This window comes from Haplochromis burtoni, unplaced genomic scaffold (assembly GCF_018398535.1).
Source record: "Haplochromis burtoni strain Fernald_Lab_line unplaced genomic scaffold, NCSU_Asbu1 Contig_254, whole genome shotgun sequence".
Lineage (NCBI taxonomy): Eukaryota > Metazoa > Chordata > Actinopteri > Cichliformes > Cichlidae > Haplochromis > Haplochromis burtoni.
The window spans coordinates 704,025-730,746 of NW_024582615.1; the positions used below are offsets into that span (position 1 = coordinate 704,025).

Genomic DNA, 26,722 nt, shown 5'->3' on the forward strand with positions numbered 1-26,722 from the left:
TCGAAGCCAGGTCAGTGGCTTTGCAGGCCGCACACCACCGATCGAAAAGAACACCTTTTTCCCTGGCGAAATCAAGATAGGACTGACCCTGACCTCTTCTCAACCCCCGGAAACGCTGCCTATAGGCTTCTGGGACCAGCTCATAAGCCAGCAGGATAGCCCTTTTCAGCTTGTCATAGTCCAAGCTGTCCTCAGCTGACAACGAGGAACAAACTTCTTGGGCCTTCGCCAGCTTACATTGGAGCAAAATGGCCCATGAATCCGTGGCCAGTGCAAGGCCGTGGCTATTCGTTCAAACGACTCGAAGTAGCTGTCGACCTCAGTGTCACGGAACACGGAACCAGACGACTGTTTTTCCCTACTCAAACGGGTGTCTGCCTGACGAATGGAGGCAGTCGGAGGAAGGGAACCTGCCGGAGTTCCAGCTGTCGAACCTTACAGCTGTCTCTGCCTCCACCTTTCCTTTAATTCGACCTCCCTGGCTCTAGCAAGCTCTGCGTCTAAACGCCTAAGCTCCAACTCTTTCTTTAGCTGGAACTCCCTCTCACGTCCTCCTTTTCCAACTGGAGACGAGCCAGGCGTACACGGAGCTTAGCATCCTGCTTCGAGCCTTCACTTGATTCAATGGAGAGGGTTCGAAGCGAGGCAATGTCATGGGTTTGTCCTCAGGCAGCCCCTGACAACAGGTGTCGAACCAATGGACCTACAGCTTGAGCTGGACGCCTGCGGAACAGGCTGAGACGCTGCCCCATGCTCAAGTGGACGGCAGAACTGGCAAGGCCACTATCCCTTTCTCCACCAAGCCAGACACAAGAGCGCTTTCAGCTCAGCCTTACGCAGAGCTGTGGAAACAGAAATGCTATAAACTGATGCCACCTCATGCAAATCCCTCTTCCTACAGGCTCCAGTTGGACAAGCGAGGGGTTTTTCTTAAACACGGCAATATCAAAGGTAGCCATTAATCTCTAAAACAAAAAACTACCTGAGGCTAACAATAACAAAAAAGAAGCACCACCTCCAATACATTATCTCCGTCATTAGCTCAGCCATCAGCCACACCAACCTCAGCTCTGTCGTCAGCCTCGCCTACCTCTGTTCCTCCTTTAGCATCTCCACTCCAGCCAGTTCCCTCACCTGCTGTTCAGCCTCCACTCCAGTCCCCTGTAGTCCAGTCTCCTGCCCTTCAGTCCCCTGTAGTCCAGTCCGCTCCTGCCCTCCAGTCCCCTGTAGTCCAGTCCGCTCCTGCCCTCCAGTCCCCTGTAGTCCAGTCCGCTCCTGCCCTCTAGTCCCCTGTAGTCCAGTCGCCTCCTGTACTCCAGTCAGTAGTCCAGTCGCCTCCTGTCCTCCAGTCAGTAGTCCAGTCGCCCGTCCACCATCCTGTTCAGTTCCCGGACCTGCAGCCACAGCACCCAGAGCCAGCTGTGAGCTACCCTGCTTCTCAGCCAGGGGTTTCCGCACCCGCTGGCCCGGCTGCTTCCCTGCCAGAGGTCCCCGCACCTGCTGGTTCTGTCCTGTGTGTGCCAGGGGCTCCAATGCCCACTGGTTCTGAGACCGTTTTCGCTGGAGGGCCCGAGGAGCCCGTCCTGCCTCATGCCTCGTCAGCTGGAGGGCCCGAGGAGCCCGTCCGGCCTCATGCCTCGTCAGCTGGAGGGCCCGAGGAGCCCGTCCGGCCTCATGCCTCGTCAGCTGGAGGGCCCGAGGAGCCCGTCCGGCCTCATGCCTCGTCAGCTGGAGGGCCCGAGGAGCCCGTCCGGCCTCATGCCTCGTCAGCTGGAGGGCCCGAGGAGCCCGTCAGCCACCCGTCTCCGCTGGAGGGTCCGAGGGGCCCGTCCAGCCTCCTGCCACGTCAGCTGGAGGGCCCGAGGAGCCCGTCCAGCCACCACCTGCGGTTGCCTCGCTGTCACCTAGCTCTGCTTCTGCTTCGCCTGGTCCAGCTTCAGCCTGTGCCTCGCCTGGTTCAGTCTCTGCTTCTGCTACGCCTGGTCCGGCCTCTGCTTCTGCTACGCCTGGTCCGGCCTCAGACTCTGCCTTTGCTTCTGCTTCGCCTGGTCCGGCCTCAGACTCTGCCTCTGCCTTTGCTTTGCCTGGCCCTACAGCTGCTCCTCAGTCTCCGCCGGCTCCTGCGCCGCCTTCTGCAGCTGCTCCTTGGCCGCCTTCTCCTCGTCGCCGGCGTGGTCGACCACCGCACCGGCTCAGTGGCCGCCGCCGTCTTCCTCGCTGCCGCCCACTGGATCGATTTCAGCGTCTCTGCCGGCCGTGTGGCCGCCCGCCTGAACTGTATGGGCTCAGCCACTGGCCGCGTGGCCGCCCACCTGAACTGTATGGGCTCAGCCACTGGCCGCGTGGCCGCCCACCTGAACTGGCTCTGTGTGGACTCCGTCCCTCCGTCCTGGGCCCCCTCCGCCCGCCCTGTTCTGTTTTTTTTTCTTTTGGCCGTCGGGTGCCGGCCTTTGGAGGGGGGGGTACTGTCAGGGTTCCTGGGTCGTTGACCCAGTGTTTTCTGTTTTGTCATGTTCAGTTTATTTTCACATCTGTGTTTTCTGTGCCAGCATACCGCCTGCGTATTGTGTTCCAGTTATTTCCATGTATCATTAGTCAGACTAAGTTCAGCTGCGTACTCACCGGTTTCTAATCATTCATCACCCAGCGTGTATTTAAGTCCTCAGTTCCATCCGATCCTTGTCGTGTCATTGATGTACGTCTGATGTTGATGTTCATGTCGTCCCTCCGTCTGTATGTTCAGTTAGTCAGTCAGTCAGTCAGTCAGTCAGCCAGCCAGTCAGTCCTTTGTTCATTCATTCAGTCAGTCAGCCAGCCAACCAGCCATTTCCTCCCTCTGTACTGTTTGCTCATTCCTTCGGCAATAAACATCCACCTTCACCTACCTGCCTGTGAGTCCAGCATTTGGGTCCTCCTTATCTCATCCACGACACTACCCCTGACATACACAAATGAAAAACAGCGAATGGTACGGTTAAAAATAACCGACCCTCCAGACCCAAAATTAGTAGTAGTGAGGACCAGTCGAGGCACTAGTAAGCTCAATGAACCCGACAACTCCCGACAATAACACATTACTCGAAAAACAAAAATGGCCGGGGAGTACTCAGCTAACTCCCCTTTCTACGGAAAGAGCGTGAGATACTACTAAGCCAACAAAACCACTTACTAATTCTCCATCATTTCACGAGCCCCACATTTAGTTCCCGAGCTAGGCATCAGTGGGGAGACATAGTAGAACGATAAGCAAAGTTGTTCTGTATTAATATAGTTTTATTACAAATGATATAGGTTTATTACAAACGACATTAACTTAAAGAGCCGGCAACGCCGTTTTACCAATAATGCCAAAGAAACAAAGGAAACACTCGCAGCAACAAAAGACAAGAAGACTACTAAACAAAAAAGGGAGGCACTTCCCACACTTCCTACCCTACTCCTCACCACGGGGAGACACTCTCAGGGCCCACAAGCCCATCTACTCACTAGTCAGAAGGCGGCTGTCTGTCCAAAACCTAGCACAAAAACGTGTAGCGCCACAGAGGGAAAAAACCACCCTGCTCACAGCTCATCCCCAGTTTAAATAGCCTCAGAGGTGATTGCTGACTGGAGTCAGGTGGCAAACGAGGCTAATCAAAAGCAGCTGTGTCCTGGGGAGAGAGGAGAGTGAGAGAGACAGAGGGGGTAGGAGTGGCAAGAGAGGAGGAGGCGGGGAGAGCGGGCAAACACCCCACCCACACACTCTGCCTCTGTGGCTGGAAGGTCTGGTCCTGCGCTTACCTGTAAGGAATACTATATAATGAAAATCTTAACTCTAATTAACCCGTTAAGTAACACAAATTCTTACATGCTAACTTGTCACACCCCCTGCATTTCCCAACTTCTGAACATGCATATTTGAAAATGACAACCTTTTAGCTTTTACACTTTTACCCATATTGTGCAAACAATACTACGAAAGAGGGGTATTCTTGTATAAAACAGTCCTTTCCATCTTATCCGTTATAAGTCCAATCTGGTTGGTCTCACAACCACTCTTCCGGATCTGGTTCTGGGTGTAGATGGAAGCTCTGGAGAAACTGTCTCTGGCATGTCCGTGGAGCACTGCTCCCCGGCTTCTGCAGATTCTGGCTCCCCATTATTGCTCTCAGTTTGGTCTGGAGAGTGTTTCATGGGAACAAGATGCCGACGATTCCGCCTAATTGTCCCACGAGGTCCCTCCACGAGATATGATCGTGGTGTGGAGTGGCTGCCAATAACGGTGCCGCTGGCTCTCTGGTCTGTTATCCACACTTCTTGGCCTGGAGTGAGCCTGTCGAGGCTGCGTGCGCGATGACGAAGGTTATATGACTGTGTCTCTTTAGTCCTCCTCTCCTTTTCCCTCCGGGTGACAACCACACTATCAGGAAGTGCAGGGTCTAGCAGAGATGGCAGTATTGGCACTGTGGTGCGAAGTTGGGCTGGACTATAGCCATTCTGCAGTGGGGTGGCTCTGTAAGCGAGCAGAGCCAAGTGTGGATCAACAGCTTTCCGCAATAGATTCTTGACAGTCTTAACTGCTCGTTCGGCTTCGCCATTGCTTTGGGGATATTTCGGGCTGCTTGTAATGTGACAGAAGCCATACACTTTTGCAAATGTCTCAAAAGCTGCCCCTGAAAACTGTGGCCCATTATCTGTTACCAGCTGCTCGGGGATCCCATGTCGTGCAAAAATCCCTTTGAGATGATGGATCGCGTCCTCTGATCTTGAAGGTGTGAGAGGGGCAATCTCAACAAATCTTGAGGCATAATCCACGACAAGAAGGTAGGTTTTCCCTCTCAGCATAAACAGATCGGCTCCTAGCTTTTGCCACGGCCGCCCCGGATACTGTGATGGCATCAGCGGTTCTGTGTGGTTTTCTCTCACTTGGCAACATGTCCGACAGTTAAGGACAAGCTCATTTATCTGCTGGCTTAGCCCTGGCCACCAAACCGACTGTCGTGCTCGCTGTCTGCACTTAACCACTCCCTGGTGACCTTCGTGTAGTCTGGTGAGCACATCATTTCTCATAGTTGCAGGTATAACCAACCTGTCCCCTTTGATTAGCAGACCATCATGTACGGTGAGGAACGCCCGTTCTGCCCAGTACAGTCTTAGCGCTGGTTCGCTGTTGAAATGTGTGGGCCATCCTTCCTCACACAGCTGCATCACGCGAGCACATACGCTGTCCCTCTTCAGCTCTTCTCTCAGCTGCTCCAAGAAATTGTTGCTAGCTGGCAGATTGTCCATCAACATGTCCACGTAAATATTTGTGCTCTCCAACAACTCCTTGTCTTGAAGTGTTTCTTTTGCTTTCACTGGAGATCGTGAGAGCGTGTCAGCTGTCCACAGGTGTTTGCCTGGTACATGCGAAATCGAGTAGGAATATCGCATGAGGCGCATCCTAAAGCGTTGAATTCTGGGAGGGAGCGCATCCAGAGTTTGTGCCCCCAGCAGACTTAGCAGCTGGCTGAGAGAACATGCCCTAAAAACGTCACCTGCTGTTTCGCGATGTCGCACTGGTTAATGTTTAGGGTGATGCCAGCTTTTTGGATCCTGCCCAGCACAGCGTGTAGGCGAGAGTCATGCTCTTCCTGCGTTCTGCCCCAGACCAGCACGTCGTCCATGTGGCAAACCACCCCTTCCATACCATCTGTGACCTCTGTGACCATCCTGTTCTGGAAATGCTCCGGTGCTGAAGCAATCCCGAAGGGCAGTCTCTTGAAGTAATAACGCCCAAACGGTGTGATGAAAGTGGTGTATTTGGCTGAGTTTTCCGTCAGAGGTATCTGCCAAAACCCCATGTTAGCGTCCAGCTTGCTGAATATGCTGGCACCAGCCAATCTGCCCAATGTTTCCTCCACCGATGGCAGTATGTACTTCTCTCGACACACAGACTCATTGAGGTGTGTAAGGTCGACACATATGCGTACATCTTCTGTCTTCTTCGGTACCACCACCATGCCTGAGCACCAATCAGTTGGCTCCTCAATCCTGCTGATCACCCCTAGTTCTTCCATACGGGCCAGCTCCTGCTTAACTTTGTCCATCAGAGGCAACGGGATTCTCCGTGGCGTCTTCAAGGAAAAAGGTTGAGCTCCAGGTTTCAGTTTGATGTCGTACGGCTGACGTACTTCACCGAGACCACTGCACAGCTTTGGGTAGCACTTTTTAAGCGTCTCTATAGTTATGCTCTCCAGACGAGCCACAAGCTCCAGCTTGCTAATAGCAGGTCTCCCCAGCAAAGCAGTGTGCAGGTGTCTGATGACAAAGACATCCTCAAGTATTTCTTTGTCTCCCTTCCTCAGTGCAAGCTCACTGACACCAACGACATCCAAACGACTCCTCCCGGGACCCAGCAGAGCCTTGGTTGATTTGTGGAGACTGGGGGGGTGGTTGTGTCTGTAGAGCTCCTTAAACACCTTAAGGGGTAGGACTGTCACATCGGCCCCTGTATCAATTTTAAATGACACGTTTTTGTTGTTTATGCTTAAGTCGACAGTCCACGGCTCACCCTCACACTTAACACTGCCCAGGAACAAACCATGTTCATCCTCTTCAACCTCATGCACTGTTTTTGGTGCCCTGCATACACGCCTGTAATGTCCTTTTTTCCCACATGCATGGCATTTCACTTCATTCGCTGGACAATCCTGCTTTGAATGGGATGGAGCGCCACCACATTTCTGACAGGTTGGCCCTTTTCTGCCGTCTTCTCGGAATCCACGTGTTTTAGCTTGACGACTATCAGTCTGGAGCAGTTTGGTTCTAACAGGCTTACGACTGATTTTATGCACTCTATCTACTGACTTAGCATCGCTAGCCTCACCTCTAGAGTCACCTCGCAAGGAGGATTGTTGTCGCTTTACCTCTTCACTTTGCCTCGCCATGTTGATAGCCCTCTGCAAAGTCAAATCTGGGTCAAGCTGCATGCGTTCTGACAGCCGTTTGTCCGTGAGACCGACAACGAGCCTATCACGTATCAGCTCATCATGTAGCACTCCATAGTTGCAATGTTCTGCTAGCGCATACAGTGCTGTCACAAAAGCATCCACTGTCTCATTGTCTCCCTGTCGGCGCATATTGAATTTGGCGCGCTCATAGATCACATTTTTCTTCACAATGAAAAAAGCCTGGAAACCATCACGTACCCCCTCGTACGTTGTCCTTTGCTCCGCTGTTAAACTCAGACCGCGAAGCACATCGTCCGCCTCGTCTCCCATGCAGTAAATCAACGTGTTGACTTGGTTTTCCTCCGAGCTGACGTTCAAATTACTGGCGAGACGGAATCTCTCGAACCTCCGTATCCATTTGGACCACTCCTGCGGTTTTGAAAAGTCGAAGGATTCCGGTGGCTGGATGCTGAATGTCGCGCTCGGCCCCGCCGGTGCTCTCTGTGCAGTCTCATCCGCCATATTCTCCCCTCGTTATTCCGCGAGCTCCGCCAGACACAGGTTCGTTCAGTCGAGGTTATATGGATCAGTACAGGACTTCTGACACCATGTCGTGTTATTCAATTATACGCGGGTCCACTGTACGATTCATAACCACACTTTATTTTCTTGTTCTTGCTCTGCCCCACATAACATAACATTCTATACAGAAACACACCGGTCTCGCCCTCTAGCTGCCATCAGCCTAACTACACTGACCGGCTGCATTAACATCTACTGTACAATGCAATTACACCACACCTTTGTTATAACAGCTTAACAGCTTTTTTTTGTTAAGTGTTTGCTAGAGGCACCTAGCTAGCTTGTTTTGTTTTTTTTTAAATTATAATCCATTCATCCATCTTCTTCCACGTATCCAATAAAAACGTTTTCATTGGATACGTTGGATACAAACACATTGTTGCATTTACCCAGACCTAAATGTTCATTCATGGGTACATGCAACAATGTCTTTGCGTCCCTGGTATCAAAAACTGAGTTGCTAGTGTAACAGAAATATGCTGCAAGTGTCGATTGGTGTTGGTTTTCCTGATGCACCGGTAGACTTGTAGTCAAGACTGCCTAATCCGAGACAAGACCAAGACCAGAGGGTATCGAGACCAAGACAAGACCAAGACCAAGTCGAGACAAAGACCAAGACCGAGACAAACAAAGTATTTAAACTGCAGCCAGATGCTGCTTCATTTTTGGGTGTCAGGCATATTTATGTGTTTTTGCTTTCGCACAGCCCTCCTCACCGCTGTCTACTGTCTCACTCACTTACTGAGAGGACAGCTCCACTTGACTGTCGCGTCTCTCACCCTCTCTGTTTTTCACATAATGATATTATCCTATATCCTCGCATGTGATTGGCCACAATATGGAGGGATTGGAGCATAGCTGAGCCACTGTGTGAGAGCTGAGCAGCAAAAGGAAATTAAGTGAGGGTAGAAATGACTGAAAGATTAATAGGCTCTGTTTTGAGTTTTGTTCAAAAAAGAATGACTTCATATAGGAAAAATATATATCACATATGCAGGACACCTTAAACTAGTTTTTTAATTAAGCAGCAAGGCAGAACAAAGTCGGGGCTGTATCAAGACACGAGGACTAAACCCCAATTCAACCAGACCCAGAACTGATCCGAATTAAAACAGGACTACAACAGTTCAAAATCAGGACTACTTAGGACTTAACCAAGACAGAACCAGAATCAGAACTAGATGATAGTAGCACTAAAAATCATCATAGACCTGCACTACACTTATTTTTTAATTCTACCAAAGTACAATATTTCATGTCAAGAGATAAAAGTAGTCTTTGCAAACAAAAATTCTGCATTAGTCACAATTTGTCAGCCAGGACATGATTGTGTTTCGAGAATTTTGCACTTCTTATCAGTTTGTTTATTCTAACTTTTTTTTAAGAAAATTTTGATGTAATTAATTTATTAGATTTAGGCAACAAAAACATGGGTTTAGGATTGTGGTTTAAGTTAAAGTATCCATGTATTACACGTATGTGTATTACATTTATGGTATTAATAATGACATATTACTCTGAACATCAAAAACAGCTTCCATACATAGTTGTTTGTTTGTTTGTTTTTAAGGTCATCTCTGCCTACATGCATGTCTACTGGACTCTTTGTCCACTCCATTCATAAAATCTTTATTTAAAAAGAAAAAAAAAGAAGTGGGATTAAATTAGTTTCATCCTGTAGTCCTTTGCTTCTTTCATCCACCTGCTCTCTCTTACCCTTTCTGTCTCTCTCCAATTTGAGTGTGTTGGGCCTTTTGCCAGCAGTTAGATCTCAGTGGGGCCCATCCATATGGCCAACATGTTCAGCAGTCATTATTGGCCCATTTAACACATCTAACTGTTCAACATTTGACATCTTGTCAAGACAGTTAGAGTAGATTATTCCTGCCTAAGACACTGTGATGTTGATTTTCTCACAAATTTCTGGAGATTTGTTTGTGTTGCCATGCATGATACTGGTGCTATAAATAGTTGTGCATGTGACAAATATAACAACCTACTCAATAGTTTTCACACTCACGCTCTTTCCCTTTTTTCACCCTTTCCCTCATTCTATTGTATTTACTTGTTCAACAATGCTGTTTAACATCACGGTAATGATCTCATTCAACCTATTTTTTTGGGTGTAAGCAAAGAGACAAATTGAAAGATAACCCAATGCATAAAGAAACATGTTTCAATTTTAAGTGTTTTATTTATTTACTTTGATTTATTTTATTAATTAATGTATTATTTATTTATTTGGGGCAGGGATATTACAACGCATTAATATTTCACATTTTTTGTTTTAAAGGGTGGCATGACAAAAAAAAAAAAGACCTGTCAGAAAACTCTGGAAAAAAAACTGCAAATTTCCAGGGCCCAGTCAGGTCCCATATTAATTACTTTGTCAAACAGTGTACACCCAAAGATTTTAATTTGCAATGATAGCTTATACAACAGGGATAAATAAGGATTACCTACATTTGAGAATTTTACATCAGTGATTTTTTGTTGTTGTTTTTTGTTGTTTTATAAATGATATAAACATATCATCAGTTATTCTCTATGGATAGACTCTGATTAATTGAAAATTGCAATAGTCCTTACATAGTTAAATAGAGGTGGTAAGTTTTACAATGGTTTTATATATGTTTTTACATTCTAAAGAAATGGTACATACATATACATATGCTATAACATTAACATTTTTAGAGTCTCCATAACAGGATAGTGTGTGTGTGTGTGTGTGTGTGTGTGTGTGTGTGTGTGTGTGTGTGTGTGTGTGTGTGTGTTGGTGCGGGGGTCAAAGAACCTACTACAGTATAAGCGCATTCCTCCCTGAAGAAGGTGGAAAGTTAATTAACCTGCATCTGTCTTGCTCTTACCTCATTCACCTATAATTTCATCAACACTCCGGGAACTAATGCTCATAGAGGAATTTAAGAACTGCATTGCTGAGCGCATCGCAGTATATATTAATGAACAGAAGGTTTCCTCGCTACAGCAGGCTGCGACGCTGGCTGATGAGTTCGCGCTCGTCCATAAAACCAGTGTCAGTAGGTATGACCGGTGCGATGCCCCAGTGAAGGCTAGCGAGGTGCTAGTTGCACCGCACCCAAAGAGTGAGGTACTTGGGTTTCGTCCCAAGGCAGACCGAAAGTGTTTTTTCTGTTTTAAGTCTGGCCACTTGATCGCAGATTGTGAAGCTTGTAAACGGAAACAATCAGTCTCGACTTCACGTAAACCAAAAGGGGTCGGGCTGATTAAAACCATGCCTCCTGTCAGTAGGCCCCCCTCCCCTGAGACCCCGGGTGAGTGTTTTAAGCCCTTCATTTTTAAGGGGACAGTTTTGCTTTCTGGTAAGACCGAGGATAAGCGTGAAGTGACCATTCTGCGGGATACTGGTGGTTCACAGTCCCTCATACTAGCTAGTGTGCTTGAATTTAATGAGAAGTCTGACTGTGACTCTAGCATCATCGTAAGAGGTGTTGGGATGAGTTTTGTGCCTGCTCCCCTCCATCGTATTTGGTTACAGAGTGAGCTGGTGAGTGGTTCCTTCTCAGTGGGTGTGCGTCCTTCTTTCCCAATTAATGGGGTGGATTTTATAATGGGAAATGATATCGTGGGTGGGAAAGTTTATCCTACCCCTGAGGTGACCATCAATCCTGTTATGGAGCCTGTGTTAGATGCCCTCAGTCAGCAGCACCCGGATGTGTTCCTGGTGAGCGTTCTGACTCGTTCACGTGCCCAGCAACAAGGTGGGGGGGGTTGATTTGCCAGAATCAGTGATTGGCTCTATTCTAGAGAGAGAAGTGATGCCCTGCACTGATGAGGGAGATAATGGAGCCTTAGAGTCGGCTCAAAGTGTGGTTGAGCCAGCTCCTGAGTCTGGAGCTCCTTTTCCACTCACCCGGGAAGCACTTGTGAAGGCTCAGAAAGAAGACCCTTCATTAGTTAAGTGTTTTACCGCTGCAGCTCAGGATAAGGGTGGTGAAGGGAGCAAGAAGCAGACATTTTTCGTTTGGGAAGGTTTATTGATGCGCAAGTGGACCCCAAGGCCTGGAGAAGACTGGACCGCAGTGCGGCAGATGGTGGTTCCGACAAGTCTGCGGCGGCATGTGCTACAGTTAGCACATGATCATGCATAGTCATATCATTTGGGTGTCACTAAAACGTATGACCGTATACTGCAGCATTTCTTTTGGCCGGCAATGAAAGCAGATGTAGTGCAGTTTTGTAACACCTGTCACCCTTGCCAGCTTGTGGGTAAACCGAACCAGGCGATGCCCCCCGCCCCTCTACGTCCTATCCCTGCTCTCGGTGAACCATTTGAGCATATCATGGTAGACTGTGTTGGCCCCTTACCAAAGACGCGGGCAGGGAATCAGTTCTTGTTAACCATAATGTGTGTGTCCACTCGATTCCCCGAGGCAATTCCGCTGTGGAGAATCACTACAGCAAGCATTACCAAAGCACTAGTCAAATTCTTTACCACCTTTGGCCTCCCGAAAATTGTGCAGACAGATCAGGGTACCAATTTCATGTCCAGTGATTTTAAACGGACTTTACAGTCCTTTGGAGTTTCTTATTCTGTGTCTAGTGCCTATCTCCCAGAGTCACAAGGTGCACTTGAGCGGTGGCATCAAACTCTCAAGGCAATGTTGAGTAAGTATTGCCATGACACAGGAAAAAGCTGGGATGAAGGGGTCCCTTTTGTATTGTTCGCTATACGTGATGCGAAGCAGGAGTCTTTGGGGTTCAGCCCAGCTACCCTGGTGTTTGGACATGATGTGCGGGGTCCGCTAAAGGTGCTGAAGGAGAGTTTTCTCAGTGGTTGTGTGCCTAAAACTAATGTGGTGGAGTTTGTAAAAACATGCAAGGACAGGTGGCAACGGGCTACTTTGTTAGCAAAAGAGGCTCTCTGTGTATCCCAGGCAAACATGAAAAAACGATTTGATCAAAAAGAAGTGGAAAGACAGTTCCAGCCTGGGGACAAAGTTCTTGTGTTGTTGCCCATGCCTAATTCTGCCCTCGTGGCTCGTTTCTCAGGCCCCTATGTGATAGTGAAAAAAGTGTCTGACACCAACTATATTCTCAACACCCCAGAACACAGAAGGAAGACTCGCCTATGCCATGTTAACATGTTGAAACCATACCATACCAGAGACACCAGCATGACAGAATCATCAGACACTGCTGGGACGGCTGCCCCCGGTTCAGTCCCTGTTACCCTGCTAAGTGTAGAAGTTAAGGGCGATGATGATCTGGGTACCCTTTCTGAGGGACAGCAATGTGGGCAGTGGTCAAATTCTGTTTTTCTAGCTAAGGCCGAGGCCCACTTGTCTCACCTTCCTCCGTCCCAGTGTAAAGATTTACTTTACTTGTTGCACTCCTACCCGTCTCTCTTTAGTGACGTACCCTCACGTACCAATGTTTGTGAGCATGACATTGATGTTGGAGACGCAGCCCCAATCAAGCAGCATGCATACCGTTGCCCCATCGCCAAACGTGAGGTGATGAAAAAGGAAGTTAAGTACTTAGTAGAAAACGACTTGGCACAACCTAGTTGTAGCCCCTGGAGCTCCCCATGTCTACTAACGCCTAAGTCTGATGGCACACCCCGTTTCTGCACAGATTATCGGAAGGTAAACGCTGTAACGGTCTCTGACTCTTTTCCGCTTCCTCATATGGAAGACTGCATCGACAGCATCGGCCCTGCCAAATTCATCACCAAACTCGATCTCCTTAAAGGCTACTGGCAGGTGCCTCTCACTTCCAGAGAGTCAGAGATTTCTGCATTTGTCACCCCTGACCACTTCATGCAATACACAGTAATGGCCTTTGGCATGAAAAATGCCCCAGCTATCTTTCAACGTCTGATGCAGTTGGTGTTGGGAGATGTGCCCCAGTGCAATGTGTATCTAGATGATGTAGTGCTATACGTGTTTCAGCGGCTAGCCGAGGCCTCATTGATCCTCAATCTCGCCAAGTGTGAGTTTGGTAAGGCAACCATCCCTTACCTAGGTAAGCAGGTGGGGTTTGGACAGGTCCGCCCAGTGGAGGCGAAGATTGCTGCGATCCTGGACTACCCGAGTCCAACCACCAGACGGGAACTAAGGTGGTTCCTAGGTATGACCGGATATTACCAGTGCTTCTGTAAGAACTTTTCTGTGGTCGTGACTCCGCTAACCAAACTGTGTAGCCCAAAGGTGCCTTTTGAATGGTCAGTTGAGTGCCAGCATGCCTTTGAGTCGGCAAAATCTCTCCTGTGCAGCACCCCTGTGTTGGCGGCTCCTATCTTCTCTCGACCCTTTATGCTAGAGGTCGATGCCAGTGCCACCGGAGCCGGAGCAGTTCTACTGCAGGATGATGAGGAGGGTGTGTGCCATCCGGTCTGTTATTTCTCTGCGAAGTTCAAACACCATCAGCTGAACTACTCTACCATAGAGAAGGAAGCCTTAGCTCTGCTTCTAGCTCTGCAGCATTTCGAAGTGTACGTGGGCTCCAGCGCTTCCCCGGTGACCATCTTCACAGATCACAATCCCCTCGTTTTTCTGAACTGGATGTACAACCACAACCAGCGACTGATGCGCTGGGCACTCCTGGCCCAGGATTATAATCTGGTGATCATACACAAGAAAGGTACTGACAATATAGTGGCTGATGCACTCTCACGCAGCTCGCGATAAGATGTTGTTGTTGTTTTGGTAGAGCTTTAATGTAAGGGGGGGGGGACTGTTACATCCTTTGAGGCTGTGGGAGTGTGTGGGTGGGGTGTTTGCCCGCTCTCCCCGCCTCCTCCTCTCTTGCCACTCCTACCCCCTCTGTCTCTCTCACTCTCCTCTCTCCCCAGGACACAGCTGCTTTTGATTAGCCTCATTTGCCACCTGACTCCAGTCAGCAATCACCTCTGAGGCTATTTAAACTGGGGATGAGCTGTGAGCAGGGTGGTTTTTTCCCTCTGTGGCTCGACACGTTTTTGTGCTAGGTTTTGGACAGACAGCCTCCTTCTGACTAGTGAGTAGATGGGCTTGTGGGCCCTGAGAGTGTCTCCCCGTGGTGAGGAGTAGGGTAGGAAGTGTGTGAAGTGCCTCCCTTTTTTTGCTTAGTAGTCTTCTTGTCTTTTGTTGCTGCGAGTGTTTCCTTTGTTTCTTTGGCATTATTGGTAAAACGGCGTTGCCGGCTCTTTAAGTTAATGTCATTTGTAATAAACCTATATCATTTGTAATAAAGCTAAATTAATACAGAACAACTCTGTCTGTTTTCCTTTTCATTCTGATTCTGGACTCATTTCTTACTGGTCCCCTCACTCACATGCCTAGACCCCTTCGGGGGGGAACGTAACAATGCCAGAAACAAAAAGTAGAAGCTTAGTGATGTGTAATGCAGTGATGTGATGCTTAACTGTCCCTGTTTCTGCTGGCTGCTCTCATGCTGTCTATGCTAAATGCTAGCAAAGTCAAGTAAATGTGTAAACCAACCACTGGCTTCCTAATACAAGCCAATGGAAAGTGACAGCAGCGTTAGCAGCCACGTGAGAAATGCTTTGCATTGATTTTATCAATGAATTAATAAGCACGTACACACATTTTTCTTCCCCTGAATCTATGCATGTGATGCTATGGTAAGTGCAAACTGTACCACAGTGCAGGGAAGAGGTTGCGCCAGATGCCCTTCCTGATGCAACCTCAAAGGGGGCGGGGAGAAGCACTTGACAGCACCCAAAAGTTCAGCCCTCTGAGTGTGAAGCATTGAACAGTTGCTGAGAAGTAATCATTTAGCTAAACCAGCATAACTTCTTAAGAAACACAGGAAAGATCAGGGTTGTAACCTGAGTGAAATTTATATTTTGTAAGTTTAGGCTTTGTAAATAAAACTGACATGATTTGACTTGACAGATGGTCACACATAAAGAGCTAAAAAAAATTAATCTAAAATTTTCCTTTCCAAGTCAGCATCACCCTGGGGGCCTGCAAGGGCCCATGTGATGTAAACTGAATCATTTGCCCCTGAGGCTCCTGACTGGCTAAAATTTCTGAGCATGTTTGAATCTGTAGAATGCAAAGTCATAAAATGTACCAGAAACACAACTACAGGCATAGTTGCAGTCTATTCCTTCATCTACTACATTTAGCTTTTAAGAATATTAGTGCTTTAAATTGCCTGTGCAATATTGTGGAATGCCAAGAATGTCACACGTTATCTTTTTGTCTACTGTCAAGCTGAGATAATAATCTGTTCTTTAGGTCCTCCTCTTTTGATGAAAGTTAACAAAGTAACATCCCTAATCAAGTGTAGAATCTGATATATTTGCTAAGTATATTTTAAAACATCTTGGTTTTTTAACTTTTTCCTTTAAGTTCTGTTTTTTTTACCTCTTTTGAGACTTATTTAACGATTGTTTCATTTTGTTTTTTTTCACACCACGTGCTCATTAGGTGCTCACCTGATCATCCTATGAAGCATGCATGGAGAATAACGTCAAAGTCAACCAGAAGGTTATAAACATCAAGCCTTTCTTTGTTTGGTGATCCACCATTGCTGTTAGTGTAACAATGCTGCAGTCTGCTGTTCGATACAGATATACACAAAGAGTCACAAAGGACAGAATACCAAGAAGAAAATAGATCCAAATGAGAATCAGACTCTTCATTGTGTTTCACATCTGACTGTGTGTCTGTTTGTGTGTGATTTGTCTGGTCATTCATTAGTAGTCACTCACCAGCCTGCTATATCTAACTGCATCTAACAAAACAGAAAGTGCTGCTCTCCATTAAGATCCTCTTATCCCTGCCATCCACTAAATCAGCCCCCTCCCAACAGACTTCCCGACTTTGATGACATTGCTTCAAAGCAGTTTCACTTTCACTTTACTTTTTAATGGAATAAGAAGAGGTGAAAAAAAGAAAGTGATGGGCATTTATGTCACGTTTAAAGGGAGGTATTAGCCTGCAACAAAAATTAACTGGCCTGTTTCTCTGAAATAAAACTACTGGGCTTCTAAATGGGAAATTGCACCTCTTTGACATTGAACAAAAATAAATACTTTATTGGATTCTCTATAATTTTCTTGTCTCTGACTTTGACAAATGCATTTAAAAATGAAGACTCATCACCAGCATCTGCAAAGCACACTCGATGCGAAACAATTGGCTTTGTCAAAATTGTGTTTTGTGACAAGACAAAAGTGTGAATCTTTAAATTGCTGGTGTCAAACAAATAGATAGACAGATGATTATTAAGCTGATTGTCTCTTACGTATGTAAAATGACAAGTCATTCCATGTTCTATAATTTCATCTTAGCATATTCACATAAAAGGCATGACCCTATTGAGTCATTTGAATGTGTTAATATTTACCATGATTTTAACTGCATGGTAAATGAACAAATTCACACCACCCTTTTCCTCAGACCAGTGACAGCCTGATTAAAAGCAACATGTTAATTAGCTGTCTGAGACTTATGGACTCTCTAGTTTCCCAGCTTGAGTCAGTCCAATCAAGGTGCGACAGTCATCCACCTTAAGACTTTGAAAGAAGTGCCATTCCAGGAAAACCAACAGTAATTTTGCATGACCATGCTATATAATGATGGAAATTGGACTAAAGTGAGTATTACTGTTCTATTACTATTACCTCAATTACCGTTTTCCACTGTGACCTTTACAATAAGGCTATTTTAGGAGGATGATCTGATATCGTCGTGTTGATGTTGTTCCTGGAACAACATAGTAAATGTTGTTCCAGGATCAACATTGCAAGTGACCAATCACATTGTTGTGACGTTATTCTTTGGCGCGCCAAGCCATTCGTGCATTTATGAAATTCCAATGTTGCAAGGACAATATCAATTCTGCTTAGCGTTTATTAAAAGGTTAGGGTCAGGGTCCATTGATCGGCGGACAGAGGCGGTTTCTCTCAGATTAAGTACAGTTTTTTGTTTTACGGTGGTTTTTCCCGAAGTCGCAAAAGTATGACGTCACAACATTCTGATTGGTGCAAAGTTGATCCTGGAACAACATTTACTATGTTGATCTGGGAACAACACCAACACGACGATATCAGATCGTGCATTTTAGGAATCACAAAAATTAGATACCAACAATTAACTAATTTATAAACAAAATACAACCATTTCCAAAAAATAGCACTAAGTAATTTTACCACAAAGATATATATCTAAAACATAAATGCCTCTGCAAAGCAATACAAGTCAATTCAAGGCTCAGTAATACAAGACTCACTGTTCCCAGGAACTATTATCAGTTAGCCTGCAGTATTTCATAAAGGGACCCAAAAATCTGCATTGTGTTTCCTGTTTATGCAGTGATGAATTCTTAAATGGCACTATAGAGCAGGTACAGGTGTTTAGGAGAGATAAGAAACCCACCTCCCTACTAGCACCTCCACTTCCTCCACCAAACCTGACACTCTTAAAGGGCTTTAACCACTACAAGAAAATGGTGATAGTTATTTCCTTGTGCCAGCCTGTCAGTCATTCTCCATTTCATATTTAAACCACAGTCATTTTGTGAGATGAAGAATGATGAAGGGATGTAGGGCGGAGGGCTCAGCTTCTTAGACTGGATATGACAACAAAAAGCACGAGCAGATGATCCAGGTGTATAATTATCACGTCAAAACCAGAAAGTGATAAAGCTGGAGAAAAAATGTAGACGTATGAACACAGACTGGGTAACACTCCATTGAATAATGAGTTTCTTCCTTTAGGTCAAAACAAATTTTAAAACGTATAAACACTCTGCCCCCTTTACTGTTTTGTAAAATTACTATAACATTTTTTTTCTGTTAACATGAGGTCCACATGTTGAAAAAAGACCAGAGGAGGAATTTTCACAGCTACATATTTTAGCTCAAGATTCTGGTTTAAAAGACTAAAAGATTTCATATGATATTAGGCAGGTTATTATTATTATCATTATTATTATTATTATTGTTACTGACTTAGAGGGTCTGGACTACCTGGACTATTGTTGGCTAATAAAAAAAAGTTTAGTTAAAAGTAATTAAGCAAGCAACCCTTAGAGTAACAATACATTAGTGGGTGCTACTTAACCTAACAAACCATTAAAAAAGATGGCATTCTTTTGACAGTACAAATGAAGTTTTAAACTATTTATTTAGTAAGTCCTATATTTCAAATGTTTCTATCAAAGCTTGATGACTTGGAACACCAGTGTGCTAGATAAGGCAAGGTTTAGCCAAACAAGACTCAGTTAAAGACCCTAAATGTGGAGTCTCAGGCACTTCTCACACCCACAAAGCCAGCAAATGAAACTAAAAGCAGCACCAGGACCAAAGGATACGTTTATAGTAAATTCACAGAATAATTCATCTTAACTCTCAGTTGCTTGTTACCTTTTTTTCCCTTCATGCATCAGACTAAACTTTGATATAGTGTTATTATAATAAATACATTAATTTTCATAATCATTTATTTATGTCAGTATTTTCCAACAATACTTAATTTACCCTGGCATGTTTATTATCAATTAGCATGACACCAGAGTAACTCTGAATGTCACATTGGCACAAACATGATTTTTCTTCTGACCTTATTTTGCCACATTTTTTCCAGCTTCCACGCACATACACAATATGTGAAACACATAGAACCTCACGATTTGTACCCCCATATAGTATCACCTCTCAGAGGACACAGACATTGTTAAACTTAGGCAGGAAATTAGTTTTGCGACATAATGTATGACACACAGCAGTCGACAGCCCTCCCTGATCGCCCTGCCCTTCAAAACTGATGGATACTAATATGCCACTACATGAAAATGTGTCATGGCAGAAACAAATGGAAACGCAAAAACACAAAAAGATCGAGAGAGGAAATGGAGCAAAAATGACCCTCAAATCTATCAGAGGAGGTTCAAAAGGCAGAAAGAATGTTTCTAAAAATGCCTGATCTTCTCATGCCTTGTACCTATACACTGACATCAACCTCTGCTAGGAGAATAACCTCTTTGTCAGAGAATGCGCTCTGTGGACACGCAAAGAAAATGAATTTAAGTCATTGTTTCTTTCTCTCCTGTCCGTTTTCTTTCCCCATAGTTTCAGACACCCAGCAGTCACTGAAAGGAAAAAAAAGGGGTTTTCCTATTTCTGTCTCCGAAGACACTTTAGGGTCCTGGACATGAGTGCATTGTTCAGTGGAGCAAGGCATGTCCTGCTGCAAATGAAGACCAAAATCCATCCTCCAGGCTGAATTATTAACAACACACATACCCAAGAATCTCACTGTCCACAAGAGAGAAGAGGGGTGGAACAAAGAGAGGAGTAGGGAAGACTAATGGAGGAAGGAAGAGAAAGGGAATACAAGATTGGTTGGCTCAATGCTTGGCCCTTTTCTGTACTTCAGAGGAGTATATAGAGGCCCACGCTTAGCAGAAAGGTCAACCAACAACTGGAATGCCCAACAGGTCCTCAGACCCAGTGGAACAACTTATTTTCACGTTTGAACTTGTTCAGTATTATTAGGTCATTAGGTATTTTAACATGCTGTGTCCTTCTTTAGCACTTTTTTTTTAATGCAGGGTAATCCAAAACACTTTAATATCCTTTATGCTAAGACTATATAACACTTTTCTACTCTACCTAAGCACTCAAAGTGTTTTAAACAACTTGTCATTGTCTAAAACTTGTCATTCCCCCAAACACTTTATTTCTATGCTTTTTCTAAATGAGTTCTTTCTATCTAACGTTCACATTCACACATAACACATACATTGGAGAGAAACTTGCAAGCCGACTGGGAGTTTGTCAGAGATCGAACCACCAACCTGATTAGTAGATGAGCTAATGTTCTACCTCCTGAGTTACAGCCACCCGTAACATAAGTGGGGTTACTTTATAAGACAGAGCGCAGAAATGTTCCCTTTTCCCTTAATCCACTTTTAAGGAATTCATAATTAAACATTTGGTTTCAAAAACAAAACAACTCAAATTATTCAAAAAATAAATGACTATTTTTGTGTACATTAAAGTTAAATTAGTGTTTGATGGAAAGATTTTTTTTTTAAATCATCTCTGTCCACAGACTCATATGAAGATTAATATTGCATGAGAATTAAACTACTGGCATTTTGAACATAGCCATCAAACAACCTCTGCTAATATGTGGGCCTTCATATCAGGTTTTATATTTTAGCTTGCTTAATGAAATTTACATGTACTACACATGCAGCAAGTTAGAGAAAACAGTCAAATAATCCTAAGGACAAAAGAAAGAAAACACACACACATATGGATACACACACAAAAATGGAGCAGATCGCTTTCTGCATCCACCCGCTGTGAATTATGACACTTTAAATGGTCAAGTAATACTACAGTGGTGACAGTGAACCAGTTTCATAATATTAAAATAAAGAGCACTTCATTTTGTCCTGAGGCAGAGCAATGAAATAAAAATAAAACCCAACAACTGTGAGAAATTCTGTTGGGAATAAAAGAATCTTTGTAAAAGTAAAACATGGCTATTATTATCATTATGTAAGCATTTAGTGTAATAAACTCTCCTTCCATTCTTGAAGCTCTGTTTTGCAACAAAATCGATTCATCAAAAACCCACAACAGTCTTTATTTCTAGTTAAGTGTGTTACATTATTATAAACTCTTGTATCTCTATTAGGATCTGGTAGAAACATAATTTTTGTATTTTCAGTAATCCTATTGGTCAGCAGTTAGGCTACTGACTGGCTTTGATAACAGTCGATTTGCTCTGGATTCAGAATAAGTGACCAGAGGGATAAATTGGATAAATTCAGGTTAAAAGTGAGACAGTTCACTGATACCTGAAAACGGGAGGTTCAAAGAGATACCGTGATAAAATCAAAGTAGCAAAACAAGTGTTTACTTTGGCATTACCTTTCACTTTAGATGTTCATCCTCTTTATAGTTCAAACATCGCATTTGATAAAAACAGAATGACTCTTCTTGCTTTCCTTTGCTTCTCTTCTTCATTTTTTGGAATGTTTCCATGTACTAATTTTGTTGACTGCAAACAGTCGATGCATTTCAAGTTATTTCTTCCTTCTGGATCTAAAGAAGGTTCCTTTTTCTGCTTCTATATCAAACTATAAACAGTCTGCCTATCTTGTGTTGTTTTAGAAATATGTTCCCACAATGGGAGCAGCAGTAAGAGAACACTTAAGGTGGCCACTTTTCCAGGCAGCACAGTGGGGACATAACAAAGGCGGCTGTGGGAGTCAATAAAGAGGCCAGGAATAGCAAGAAGATATCTCTGAGAGAAGTAAAGAATCCTGAAGAGAATAAAAAATGAAAAGAAGGCCTTTTTTTTCTGGTTTGGTTTCTTTTTTGTTCAGTCTGTGGAAGACTTCAAAATTTCTGAAAAAGCAACATTGATCCCTGAAGTGACCTGGCATTGTCCATTATATTTCTGGTGTATTTGATTGCTATTGTTTACACTGTGTTAAAAAAATAACATTGAAAGACCTTTCTTAAACTTAGACAAAAGCACATTTTTTATTTGTTCTTTTTTTTTTAGGTATTTCCGTTGATGAGCTGAGATCTTAGACCTTTACTTGTAAGACAAAGCATTGTGTAAAGCAAAGTGTGCTGGGCTGTGTCTCAAGCAACAGCGGCTATAAATTACCAAAGACACATGCTTAACTTCTATCCTGATACTCTTTCAGTCTATCCAGTTTTGGAGAAGTGACCCATTACTCATCACCACACTCTATCTACTCTATCTTAAATCGGATGCTTGCGCATCAGATATAGTACTCATCAGTTCATATTCTTTTACAAAGTTCTTTTTGGTTTGTCCTCTCTATTATGTTGTTCACTTTTTCCAAACTGCTTCTCCTGTTTATAACACATGTGCTGCTCAAATGCTATGTGCTGATTTCTGTGAAGATATCAAGCCACTGGAAAATCGCTGGTCAAAGAATTGCCTCTTATGTCTCCAAATATGCTAGGTCTGCTGCCCACTATTCTTCTATTGTGCCTGGTTTTGTAACATTACATGTTTAATTTGCTTTGCATTCCAATGTTAGCTGTCATGTTATGGTTGTGCATGTGCTTGTGTTGAAGTTGTGTTATTGCGTTGAATTTTTGTCAAATGTTTGCTGCATGCTTGCATTTTGGTATTTCTTTAGTTTTGGTAAATGGCCTGTATTTGTATAGCGCTTTACTAGTCCCTAAGGTCCCCAAAGCGCTTTACACAACCACCCATTCACACACTGGTGATGGCAAGCTACATTGTAGCCACAGCCACCCTGGGGCGCACTGAGGCTGCCAGACACTGGCGCCACCGGGCCCTCTGACCACCACAAGTGAAGTGTCTTGTCCAAGACTGTCCAAGCCGGGGCTCGAACCGGCAACCTTCCGATTACAAGGCGAACTCCCAACTCTTGAGCCATGATCGCCCCACAAATGGTCCCAAATTAAAGGCTGCTGAGTGAAATTACGATCACTTGTTTGCACTAATATTATGATTTTGTGTGTTTTGCATAAGCAACTAATCTCTGTGGTCTCTAAAGTTTATAGACTGTATAAAAACAGTAGCCACCAGGACATCACCTGCTGCGTGTGAACATTGAATCTTCAACATTAGCAGCAATATTAAAATAACTTTTGTTGAGTATTCCTAATTTATCTTCTAATGCTAGCGAGCTAGCTTAGTAAGCAAGCTACATTCATAAACAGTATGAATGCAATAAAAGACACACATTGGCTAGTTAGCGCTAATTAAGAAAATGCTAAAATTCCGTTCACCAAAACTGAAGGACAAGCCTCTTCAATTCAATTCAATTTTATTTATACAGCACCAAATAACAACAACAGTCACCTCAACGTGCTTTATATTGTAAGGTAGACCCTACAATAATACAGTACTTCTTGGAAGGTTTGTACTACAAAGTAAGCCATAGTATTTATTAGACAGTCCATTAAAAATGTTCCAAACGACAACAGCACACATACACAGTAAGAGTGTTCAGTGCATGACAATACAACATCTAACTGTCCATATTGTTTGTTGTTTGCATCAGACCTTAAACATATAATTTAATGCAAAGATGGACATTTTAACATGGGACTCTGTTACAGCCAGCTGCATGGTACCTACAGATGTTTTTGCCACTTGCATACATTTTTCAGCTCAGGAGGTTGCCCATTGCCAGAATCAGCAAAATACCGAAATTTGCACTTACTACGACTTTAATATTCCCACAGACCAACATTTCATTGGTGGGACGTTTTTCTCAATGGGAAAAGAGCTACATAATAGTAATTTAAAATTTAAAAACAAAAAAGAGTGATTCACTTATGTAAAAAAAACAAAAAACTAAATAGTAGTAGTAAACTAAATAGCATTAAATAAGTATATTAAACAATTATCAACATTTCTTGCAATATAAACTGTAATTTTTAGTGCATATACAAATTTTGTAATGAGCTAGCAGAACCCAGTATAAAGCTCTGCTTTATAAGTTTCATTCTTGAATCAAACTACATTGTAGCATCACACTCAAAAAGAACAACAGCTGTTCTATACAATGTTCTGCATATTCTTGACCAGAATTCAGAAGCCCTGCCAACACCACCACCACCAAACACACACACAGACAGAAACATCTTCCTCCACTATTTACCAATTTAACAACATAAATTGGATCAGATGAAAACATAGCGTTTGTGCTCCCTGCCTGCACCCTACATGGACGCCATTTTCTTTCTGCCTGAAGATTTATAAAATATTGTTACTACTATAGTTTAAAAAATATCTACAATGTTACATAAAACTATTTAATATTTGCTGAAAATGACACATGGTGGATGAATTTTTCAAACCATTCCTAAGATGTTTAGATGCATTTTAATCTGGCCCTCTTAGCTACAGTAACGCCAGTATTGAGGAGTTACTTGTTACTTGTCAGCATGAGGCGAGAGATGTTCCTCTATATCTCTTGCCAAAGTGTGTTTGTGATAGGATACCCTGTTACTTTCCTTTAAAGTCTTGCCTTCCTATCCACTGGCATTTTTCATGAGATAATGAGGTGCAGAATTATACAGTATATGGACATTACACCTAGGATACTGGGCATTTGTTCTGTCTTAGTTACAAGTGCCACTAATCTGGTTTAATGATAGGCCACATGTTGGGGAGTAAGAGGCATACAGATGGTGAGAGCCAAGCAGAGAGGCATCATTTACATGCATACACCCTCCCGCTAATTACATTATACTACAACTTGACAAGTATGCCATGATGATGGATAAATGTTTTCTCCTTGTTAACACCTTGTGACAAAATGCTTGTGAAGTATATGTCTGTATTTATTTGATCATAAAGTACTGCAAGTTATTAAGTTATTCCTGTAAGACATATTAGAGCTTTTTCTCTTTATGATTAAAATGCAGAAATATGCATTAGCTCAGCTCACACTGCCATTTATAGCAACAGCATAGCTTTACATTCATTTTCATTGGGTTTTCAAATACAAATGACTTAAAAAAAAGTGCTTCACCTGTCTCAGGTCTCTTTCCTGTGAATTTCTTTGTTTCTGTAACTCCCCTGCACTCTCCTTGATATGGGAAAAGCATATTGAAGGAGCGTCTCTTGTTGTCATGCCATCCTACTTGGTAACAAAGTGTTGGCTTGAATGGGCTGACAGGTCGTGAAAATTTCATCAGCATGAGAAATGCCTGTTTTCCCCTCAACTTTCTGTTTACTGCTATCAATAATTTGTGAACAACAAACAGCAGATGTCTCACCCCCACAAAAGCTCTGTAGTTGTCTCTGCGTGCGTGTGCATGTGCCACAACTTGTATGTGTGTACTTGCTTGAGCATCAGCAAGAGTTTGTGTGTGTGTGTGTGTTCATAAAACAGATGTTCCCTACTGCTGGAAGCAGTCAAAGATGGACTTTGAACACTGGAGCTAATTGTGAATTAATCAATCTATTACCATAGAGATGGAAGGAAAAAAGACAAGTACCAGTACCAGCTACAGGCAGGTTGCCAGCATAGTACTAGTAACTATATTATGGACAGGTTGACATCTGATTCCTTGACTATTTTTTAATATATTGAGGAATAATAACTGAATAACTGAAACACAAAGTATAAGAAGGTCTTATTTAATAAGAAGTTCTTGCCAAAATTAATGAATTTCATGCTGATAAAATGGCAATGCTTAAAAAATGAGAATGTACTCACAAGTGCTGGAGTTGTTGTTGCTCTCAAGTGCTGCAGTAGGAGTACTGCTGAACACAAAGCACACAGGAAAGTTCTGTAAAAGAAAACAGGCAAAGGGAAATGTGATAAGTCTTTATTTAAAAAAAAAAAAAGGAAAAGTTTACAACTAATGTTATATGATGGCACGTATGAATTTTCTCTTAAAACCAGCTATGTAGCTACATCACTACCCGGAAATACCTAAAACAAATAAAGTATGTAAATATGTTCTGAAGTTTGAAAGACAATGTTTCAAACCTGGGAAACCAAAAGATCTGACAAGAATCACTTTGTTGTGACTCAAATCCCAAGGCTTAGTTAACACATCACATGTTCCTGAGCAATCAGGCATATCAGATATGTGTTCTCAAAGCAGATTTTAAGGATGGACTGGCCTTCTCTATATAAATACTTCTATATGGTCAGATCAAATGATGTATCCAGACATCATATAAGTATTTGGATGGGTTGCTGTGGTAATGACATAGGTGTCAGTAACATGCTCCCAAATATTGCTTGATAAATTGCCTTGTTCTGGTAGGTTAATTTCAGATTTTCTTGTTTTGAAGTCTCCCCGAAGACGGTGAGCAAAATATTTTGCTGTCGGGCCATTTGCTGTTTGTCTGCTCGCTGCTAATAGAGGCAACTAAGAGTTAAAAGCATATAAATTGTATTCTTTTTATATTGCATACACTTCCTTTGTACTTTGCACACTCAGTGCAGACTGAATGGTAAGGTCATGACAGATATAGTGTAGGTAAGTATTTGTCTCCTTGGTAGAACAATTGCTTAATCCACTGGCCACATCAGTTGGTGGTGGAGCAGAGCAGCTTATACTGTAGCACCAATTCCTGACCCGTGACACCCACACGATGGTGCAGGTGTTGATTACACAACATGTGGCCATCTGTGGAAAAAGTACATGCAATTACACTGCACTCTTTCCACAAACACACACACACACACACACACACACACACACACACACACACACACACACACACACACACACA

The 26,722-nt window shown here is 43.6% G+C and overlaps 1 protein-coding gene across 1 annotated transcript in view; it reads right to left on the reverse strand.

Moving 5' to 3' along the window:
- The window catches only part of LOC102310182 (inactive N-acetylated-alpha-linked acidic dipeptidase-like protein 2), a 563,756-nt gene that overhangs the window by 452,833 nt on the left and 84,201 nt on the right, over positions 1-26,722 (reverse strand). The window contains exon 3 of the mRNA XM_042227322.1: positions 25,692-25,764. The gene's annotated coding sequence lies outside the window, so the exon portion shown is untranslated. The remainder of the gene's footprint in view (positions 1-25,691; positions 25,765-26,722) is intronic.